Source organism: Podarcis cretensis (genome assembly GCF_951804945.1).
Source record: "Podarcis cretensis genome assembly, chromosome: 4".
Lineage (NCBI taxonomy): Eukaryota > Metazoa > Chordata > Lepidosauria > Squamata > Lacertidae > Podarcis > Podarcis cretensis.
In genome coordinates this window covers 22354134-22364051 of record NC_137173.1, presented here as the reverse complement: position 1 = coordinate 22364051, position 9918 = coordinate 22354134, and the positions used below count along the sequence as shown (strand labels likewise).

At 42.0% G+C, this 9918-nt stretch overlaps 1 pseudogene across 1 annotated transcript; it reads left to right on the top strand.

Annotated features, from left to right (window-relative positions):
- The first annotated feature begins 5961 nt into the window (after window positions 1–5961).
- Window positions 5962–9031, top strand: LOC307213910 (vitelline membrane outer layer protein 1 pseudogene; annotated as a pseudogene). The gene is made up of 4 exons: window positions 5962–6106; window positions 6610–6801; window positions 7843–7946; window positions 8734–9031. The product of its transcript is annotated as a vitelline membrane outer layer protein 1 pseudogene (transcript).
- Window positions 9032–9918: the final 887 nt, after the last annotated feature.

The window sequence follows — 9918 nt, the reverse complement described above, 5'->3', positions numbered from 1 at the left end:
ACTGCCAGGGAGACGAAGTCATCAGGCAGGCCTCCACGTCGTCTCCAGACGATCTCCCCGTCTCCCGTAGAACAGCACCAGTCAATTGGCGACACGAGCCTCAGACACATTCCAAGACTAGTGCACACCCTTTCTGCAGAGTTTCCACAACTGAAGATTCAGCCAGGAGAGCATATTTACAGCTTTATTCAACGTAGATCAGAACAAAGGAAAAACATGACTGCTTGCATTCGTGTCCAGGAAAACAGCCGGAACAAAAGCTATATACAAAACAGAAGTTCCCAGAGAGAACAGTGCTGGGAGTAAACAGGCATGTGACACACAACAATCATGCCTGACCATTTAAGGTGGAATGGAACTGTATCCTAACAGGGAGGCCAGTGCAATGTTAAAGAGGGTACCATCCTAGAGCCGTTGTGTTATATCTTTAGCCCATTAATCTTGCCACGCCCACCAGCCTCTCAGTTTGTCCCATGAGGTTGCTTTGAACAAATTGCACCCACTTGCCAATCACCAGCCATCTTAGGCACTGAGATCTCTTATGTCTGATCTAAGAACCATGCGGTAATATTTGAGGATTTGAAGGAATCTGAGCACCACACATAGCAGCCAACTCCAAGGAGCCAAGGTCCCTTCGCCTCCCCCATAAGCTATTTAAGGGGGTCACTCCTCCCCCCAAGTTGATGGGCACTGCCATTCTAATGGTGTGCATCATGTGATCAAATATGTGGGGTGGAGCTTACCTCCCTCCCTCCAAATGGTTGGTACCCCTGTCACTAAGCCCCACCAAGAGCTCAAAGTGCAAGCAGAGTCTTATCCCGAATTTTAGCACTCTGCCCAACAGTGCTCAGCTCAGAAATAAGCCTCAGGCTGTTATTTGAGGGTAGAAGGCAACATTTGCACATATTCCTACTCCAGGAGTGTGCAAATGCCTTTACTCTTAAAAAGTGCAGGCAGCATTTCACTTACCTTCAATCTATGCACAATGCTGAAACCAGAGAAAAGACTCTGCTTGCTCTTGGAGAGTAAAAAGCTGTTTTTTTTTTAAATGACAAGGGATGTTTGTTTTTTAATTACATGATCACGAAACACTACAGTCACCCTGACTGTACTCATTCAAGCCTGATTGCACTATTCTATAAATTATAATACAAGTTATTATAATACATATGTTAAGAACCATCCATGATCAAAAGTTCTCTGGCTGACGTGAAGGCTTTTTGAAGTTGTTACAATATAATGCAGGTAAAAATAGAAAGTTTAAAAACCAATCTCATCAGAGAGTCATTTCCATTTGTATGGTGAAACAAATAAGGCAGTAAAAAGCTGTTTTTTATTCTTAAAGGTTAGGGAAAGGGATCTCTGGCTTTCTGAATGTGTGTATGTATACTTGTCTGCCTGCCTCTTTCTCTCTCTATGTGTGTGCCTGTGGATTTTATTTATTTTCTATTTCCATTTATTTATTTGGATTTTTATTCTGCTTTTGGCCCCATCCACCCATGGAAGATTGGCCACATTCCAATCTACGTCTTGGGGCAAAATTGCTTCCCTGCTCCTCTCATATAGGGGTTGACAAATGGATATGTTATTTTCTTCTGAGTCCCGAAGCACAACAATCAAAACCATGGTTAGAGAGCAGTGGAGTAGTAATGGTAAAAGGTAAATGACCCCTGGATGGTTAAGTCCAGTCAAAGGCGACTCTGGGGTTGCGACGCTCATCTTGCTTTTAGGCTGAGGGAGCCACTGTTTGTCCACAGACAGCTTTCCGGGTCATGTGGCCAGCATGACTCAACCACTTCTGGTGCAATGGAATACCATGACGGAAACCAGAGCCTGCGGAAACACTGTTTAACTTCCTTGTTTATCTACTTGCACTGGTGTGCTTTCAAACTGCTAGGTTGGCAGGAGCCGGAACAGAGCAACGGGAGCTCACTCCCGTTGCAGGAATTCAAATTCAAATAGTGGATCCATGATCACATCTGTGGTCCCAAATGCTCAGGTGGCCAGAATAGAAGTTTCCCCCTCTTCCGTAAACAGTTGTTGTAGCTGAGTGACCCAGACTGCCACCCTCTTGGCAGAATGTAGTAGCTTTGGATCTAGTAGATCATCGCCTGCTCTCCTCCACCCCAACCCCATTCCTGTAACATCTTGGACTTCCTGCTTCCTACTGCTGGACACCTTTACTCCTCCAAACAGCAAATATCAGGAGTTAGCATTGCTCTTTCATTTATGATGCCACTGAACTGGATCCATCTCTGGATTTTTCTAAGTAGAGAAGGAATTTTAAAATGTTGTGCATTTTTTAAATGTCAGTTTTAAATTCAGACATTTGCATTTTGATCATGAAAACTGAGTGCATGATCAAACCTACCCACAGACCCAAGCACTCAGATCAATGCATCGTGTTAGACTGGAATGCTTCATCCAGGTCTCATTGGGAAACCATGAAAATATTTCTTTAAAAAACTGAAAGAGGACAAGCATGGAAGAGACACAGATGCAGAAAGGGAAGACAACAGAGGGAGGGAGGGAGGGAGGGAGGGAGGGAGAAAGAAAGAAAGAAAGAAAGAAAGAAAGAAAGAAAGAAAGAAAGAAAGAAAGAAAGAAAAGCAAGGGGCCAAGCAAAATCTTGCTATCTTGAAGAAAATGATGAAAATGAGATGATCTGCTTTATCTAGCTGGGGAGTGAATATTTTTTTTTTTTTTTTTGAGGAATCCATGACTTGCAGGCCAGATGTGGCCCACAGCCAGATTTCCTCTGACTCTCCCAGCCCATGAACTGTTTAGCATGGGAGCTGTTAAGAGGGAAAAGGGCGTAGATGTTTTGCAAAGCATGCAATTGCATTTCCTTCCTCTGCAAGCAGTTCTGATACAAGAAAGTCAGAACAGAAGGGGAAATGCCTTAGCCAAGAGATAGACTTGTGTCCCTTGCAAATATGCACAAGGACAAGGACCTGGAATGAGAGTCAGCAGCCTGTCTTGTGATTTGCCACAACTCCCATGGATAGAGAGAGAAAACAAACTGCTGTAGCAACTGGGGACCATTGGGGGGGGGCAAAGGGCCATGGAAATAAAACAGTATTAATAATTTTCTTTCTTTTTAAGAAGCCTAACTGGGTGGGTGGCGCTGGGACATGGGTGGCGCTGTGGGTTAAACCACAGAGCCTAGGACTTGCTGATCAGGAGGTCAGCGGTTCGAATCCCCGAGACTGGGTGAGCTCCCATTGCTCGGTCCCTGCTCCTGCCCACCTTGCAGTTTGAAAGCACATCAAAGTGCAAGTAGATAAATAAGTACCGCTCCGGTGGGAAGGTAAACTGACTTTGAATGTTTCAAAGACACTCTTATGTTTTGCCTTGGTAGAGAAGACCATGTTCATGATTCAGAGGCTGTGATCTGAGCACAGCTCAAGAAGTCTTTCTCTGTTCTGCCAATACCAAAGTAGCCTATGCAGTTGTCCCACTTGTGATGACCATTCCCAGCTCTGGCACTGAAATCTCCCAGCAGGAATAGGCGGGACCCTTCGGACAGCTTGGTCCAGTTCCTTGTAGAAATGGTGCTGGGTTTTTTTGTTAGAGCAAAAAAGTTAAATAAAGTGAGGTAACTTATGATTTATAATGCTTCAAATTAAATTAGAAATATTTCATCTTCATTAAATAGAAAGGGTATTTGTTCAGACCCATCAATAAATCTATCAATTCATTTCCACAGAAAATTATTTTTTAGCAAAAAAAAATTATCAGACAATTTCAAACATTACTTTCAGCTGTTAACTTCAAAAGTCTGTTTCAGTCATTAGTTTCACCAGTTAGATCCAGCCATTAAGTAGCTGTAGTTAGTTTCACCAGCTAGTTTTAACTATTAGTTTCATCAGTTCATTTCATCAGTTCGTTTCAACCATTAGTTTCACCAGTTAGATCCAGCCATTAAGTTGCTGTAGTTAGTTTCACTAGCTAGTTTTAACTATTAGTATCATCAGTTCATTTCATCAGTTCGTTTCAACCATTAGTTTCACCAGTTAGTTCCAGCCATTAATTGGCTGTTGTTCGTTTCAGCTATTAATTTCACCAGTTAGTTTCAAGAAGTCAGGGTACCACGAGGATTCAGATAAAGTGGTACCTTGGTTTAAGAACAGCTTAGTTTATGAAGAACTTGGATTAAGAACACTGCAAACCTGGAAGTAGGTGTTTTGGTTTCTGAACTTTGCTTTGGAAGCAGAACATGTTCCACTTCCTGTTGAGTGTGTTCCATTTGTAAATTGAGTCCCCCACTGCTGTGGGAAAGCAAACCTTGGTTTATGAACACTTTGGTTTAAGAACGGACTTCAGGAATGGATTAAGTTTGTAAACCAAGGTGCCACTGTATTAGTTTCAGCACTTATACATTCTGGCCCTTGTTTTCAAAAAGTCAGTTTCAAGGATCCTTTCCAGCAATGAATAAGTAGAGAATACAGATCAGTTAAAGCAGAGTCAGCACCAGTTGTGGAGGGTCCATTGGCATCATGTCAATGTGCTCATCCCAACCAGCCCTGCTTGTGGCAACCATGGAAGGCGTCATCTGCTTCCTCTATTGGTTTCCAGGGACATCACTCACTACCCTCTAAAACTAACTCCTAGATCTTAAGTGGACAATAGGTGGGAGTTAAGCTGGGTGTCCATCATGGCTGCCACCCAGCCTGCCATCTTAAGTTGCCTAAATTGTAATGCTTTAGACCACCGATGTATGACATCAATACATTGCATAGGTCTGTGAACTGTACCATTACATTAAGGGTAACTTAAAACAGCAGGCTGGGTGACCATCACAGGATATTTAATAACATTATTTAACACTTAGGTCCAGCTCTGAGGGCCTTCTGGTGGTTCCCTCACTGCAAGAAGTGAGATTACAGGGAACCAGGCAGAGGGCCTTCTTGGCAGTGGCACCTGCCCTGTGGAACGCCCTCCCATCAGATGTCAAGGAAATAAACAACTATCTGACTTTAAGAAGACTTCTGAAGGCAGAGCTGTTTAGGGAAGTTTTTAATGTTTAAAGTTCTATTCTGTTTTTAATGTTCTGTTGAAACCCACCCAGATTGGCTGGGGAATCCCAGTCAGATGGGTGGGGTAGTAAAATAATAATAATAATAATAATAATAATAATAATAATAATAATAATAATAATAATATTCATCCCTGGGTTCCAGTATTATGGGAGAACTACATACCAAGCACAAGAGAGTTTTATAAAGGCATTGTGATATTATTTTTTGATCCATTCCCAAAGCATGGAATCTGCCTTTCATACATGTGATACATGTGGAGGTGATATTTTAGGTGAGCCATCTAGCATGGTCCCAAGATCTCTTCCATCATTAGTCGGTGCTGTTTAAGACATCATTTGGAATCTTAGGATCATCCCTCCCAATATGCTCCCAATATGTATTACATTGAATCATATTTGCTATTTTGTTGCAGGCTCAGTTGAAGGAGCTCACGTAAATCCCCAAATGACTTAGGCCCCCAAATATCTCAGAAAGCACCTCTTTATCTATAGACGCTCTCAGGTGTCAAGATCTGCAGAGGCGCTCCCCGTGATACTTCCACTGCCTTCCAATGTTTGGGATGGTGGTGACCCAGGAGATAGCATTCTCTGTGGCTGTAGAATATTCTCCCTGGGAAGTGTGTTTGGCACCTTCACTATAGTTTTCACCACATACTGAATACAGTCCTCTTCATGCTGGCCTGTAACGCCCGAGATATATATTTTGAGGACTCACCCTATTCCCGTGACTATTAAATACTGACCAGTTCTGTCCAGTCATGGAGCTGCAGAGCATGGCAGTTGATGCTCAGGAGGGAAACTCCCACATCTCCTTTTTCCTGTTCCTGGTTGCTGCCCACATTAATATAAGCAGCTCAGCTCAAACTCTTTCCCACATAGGATAATTGACTGCAGTGAGACACTGCATGAAGCAGCTTGCTGAAGGGAGAAAGGAAAACAAGGGCTGCCTCCTGTTCATAATTATACAAGCTTAGGCAGTGGCCAGAACTGAATGAGGTAAAGCAAGAAAACAAAACAACAACAACAATAATAAATAAATTCCAGCTGTGCTGTTATTCCCAAAAGGTGAGTAGTAGTTGTTGTAGTAGCAGCAGCAGCAGCAGCAGCAATAATAATAATAATATTAAAATTATCATTTGCAGGGTCTTTTCTGTGCTGGCTCCACCCAAGGGTGACTGACCTTCAGGCATCTTGAAAGGCATTCAAGACTCACATGGTGTGATTGGCCTTCCCACTCATGTAATGAAAGTTGGATTGTGGAGTCTTTTTATTATTATTTTTGTGACTATTCTGTTTTAGGTTTTAGTAATAAACTTGTAGGTTTTTATTGCTGTGAGTCACTTTGGACAAACCTTTGTTAACAATGTTTGGGAATTCTTGAGAAGCAATAACAATTACTCAGGGGTTAGATAAAACCCAGCCATTATTGTTCTAGAAAATTAGAAAAGCCAACCAGTGAATCTGTTGCATCAGCCAAAAGCAACCAAATATTCTGAAAAACAGGATTCAGGGATTTGGGGTTCAACATTCTCATGCTATTATTTTCCCACTTGTTCTTTTGCTGCTAGATCTGCGGTGAGCTACCTTCCATGGCCCTCTTTATAGGTACTGTGCTCTTCTTGATCTTCTCCAGCTACCTCTCGGATGCACTACCCCAAAAGGCTAACAAAGAACTCTCAGTGCCAAATGGAGGGCCATGGGGTGATTGGGGACCCATAGAATTCTGTCGTGAAGGGTATGCAAATGGATTCACATTGAAGGTAGATACCTCCTTGTGTTCTCCTTTTCAGGCACCTTGGTGCCAAGTAGCTGTGACAATAAGTATGAATGGACAGTGTCCCGGGGCGGCTCTGCTCAGCTGTCCTCCATCTGACTGAGTTGCTTGGTGGTGAGGTCATTATGATGCAAACGTACTGGTTGCACACCTAAGGCCCTTTAGCATTTGAGGTTCTTCTTCATGTGCCTTCTCTGTGAGAAGTCCGGAGAGCAGCAACACAAGAATGGGCCTTTAATGTAGTGATTCCTCACTTGTGGAATGCTCTCCCCAGAGAGGTTTGCCTGGAACCCCTGTTACATACCCTTAGGTGCCTGGCAAAAGCATTCCTCTTCTCCCAGGGCTTTGGCTAATTAAACTGTTGGGAGAATTGTTTTTGTTTGTTATTATGACATGCATTTTTGTTTTTTTACATTGTAAACCACCCTGTGATCTTCAGATGAAGGGTGGTATAGAAATTAAATACATGATGATGATGATATTGCGCAATGCCAACAACAGCTGAAAAGTAATGGCTGGGTGAACGAAAAATGAATTCAATTCATTTTGAAGCAAATTTCTAGTTCATCTTCAAGTTCATTCTCTTAAATGTGTTATTTACACTTTGGACCCTTTGTGCATTTAAGCTTAAATGTCATCATTTTGAGGGGAAAGAAAACAAACTATTCATATTCTGCTGTGTGTGGAATGATGGTTCCTTAGTCTTCTTAAGTAAATTTTATGCTTCAACACAACAGCTTGTGACTTTCTGGAGGCTGAAATATTTTTTTGCCAAGGAACATTTGGACAAACTTGAATTGAACTGGGAACTGAAATAGTTCATTTTGTAAAGGGGCAAACTTGAACTGGAGTTAGTTCCTTTTGGGGCATGTCAAACGAGATCCATTTCAAATCAAACCATCCAAGTTCTGTACAATACTGTCAAATTCAGCCTGCCAATCTGGTGTGTGTGAAATTCCTCCTGAAGATGCTGTGCTTTGCTCTTAAATGTGGTCTTATTGCAGTCACAGCTTCTCTTCTCCCCAAGGCAGACACAAAGGAAAGACCAGCACAGTTAAAAGATGATACATCTCTGAATGGCATCCGTCTTTCTTGCACGGATGGTTCAGAAATTCAATCTGCTGTTGGACGGTGAGTAACTTTAAATATTCCATTCCTTGGTTTTGTTGATAGAAAGAAGTATGGAACCAAATGTGGCAGCTTCTTGAGGAGGATACATCTTGGATTATGTTGACTTATTCATGGGCTGCCAGACCTGAGTGCATCAACAATGCAACAGGGAGGGATGTGATAAAATAGCGAAATGCAATGTAGAAAAGACAGTTGCTTAACATTCGGATGTAGTTCCCGAGTACATCACGTTTACTTCTCCAAGAATTAATCATTGAGCTAACAAAATTAAATAAAACAGAATTCCATTCTACATCTATTTCCATATGAGGTGAATAAAATGTGAAGAGAATGCAACATTACCTGTGTAATAAAATGTAGACCGTATTAGTTGAGAACAAGGGTAAAAAATTACAAAATAACTCATCTAATCACAGAAAGATATAAAATTGATATCACCAACCGTTGCTGATATGAAAAGTATTATAAAATTTACCTGTTCCTGTGTGCATATTTCCTGAAGAACGTAAAACACAAAATAACAATAGAAATAAGAAATGTGCACCCCGCCACCGAAACCATTCTTTATAGCTATTATCCAACTTTCCAAAAACTTAACAATTCTTGAGATGGTTTGAGCCCTTTTTTGTTAAAATATACCTTCTATATTTCCTCAAAGTCAAAGCACCAAGGATTCTTTGGGGGAAGCCACATGCTTCAAATGTGTGCTGAATGGCTGTGAATGTATGGTGCAGACATGATTTGAGCAAACATTTCTTCAGAGTATTAACACCACTATCTTTGTCAGGTATGGACAATGGACAAAGAAGGAGACTTGTCCTAAAGGCCGTCTAATCTCATTTTCTCTGAGAGTACTAGAACCACAAGGAAAATTGACTGATGATACATCTGCTAACAATATCAAGTTCCGCTGTGAAGATGGGCTTGTCCTGACAGGCCATTCAGTTGACTGGGGTACGTATGGCCCATGGAGTACAATCTGTTCTAAAGGTGCCATATGTGGAATTCAGACAAGAGTTGACAATGACGTGACGTCCGGCGACATGACAGGACTTAACGATGTGCTCTTCTACTGCTGCGACTGAACCATGTGGGTTTCACCCGACAATAGCTCAGTTCCCTGTGCCCCAATGACTCCATGACGTGAAACTTAATAATAAAATGTATTCCCAATGAAGAGTTCTGGGTGTCTTTTTTTGATGCACTGTGCCTTAAATCTTCATGTATGGCTTGTTAGCAAAGCTATTTAAATCTTGGTAATGCTTTATTGAGGAAGCGGAACACAACGGTGTTTAACTTGAGGAGAAAGCAACAGAGAGGCTTTTGTCTTTTTTAGGTCAGGCACCGGACATAGCAGGAAGGCTATCAACTATACATAACAGGGGGGAACTCCCTCAGATCTACACAGCCAATCAGAGCGCTCGCTACCTCAGTGAGTGTTGTGCCACTTTGCTTGGTTGTTAAGCAAAACCTCAGCCACCTGGTTTGCTGACTTACTAATAACAGAATGAATGCTAAAGTCACACACAGAACAATCTCTGCTGTGGCAATTGTATCATGGCTGCTGGATTGGAGAGAGGACAGAGAAGGATGAATGGATACAGAAGAATGTAAGAAGAAGCCTGCTGCATTGTACGACAGGTCTATCTGGTCAAGCTTCCTGATACTCAGAGTGACTTCTCAGATGCCCTTTGAAGCCCAGAAACTGGCAGTGAGTGCACAGTCCCACTGTTGTTCCATGGCAGTTGATGTTCTGATAGGGCTGTCATACTGTACGTCCATAATTTCCCTGACTTAGCTGGGATCCGTCCATTGAAAATGTAATCCAGGGGGCAGGATTTTCTAAAAGCAGGCTGTCACTTTTAAAAATAGGACAACCCATATTTTTAGAGGTGATATTTTCACACGTGTCCTGGACCCCAACGTAACTGGATTCCACAGAGGAGTCACAGAAAAAATATGGCTGGTCAAG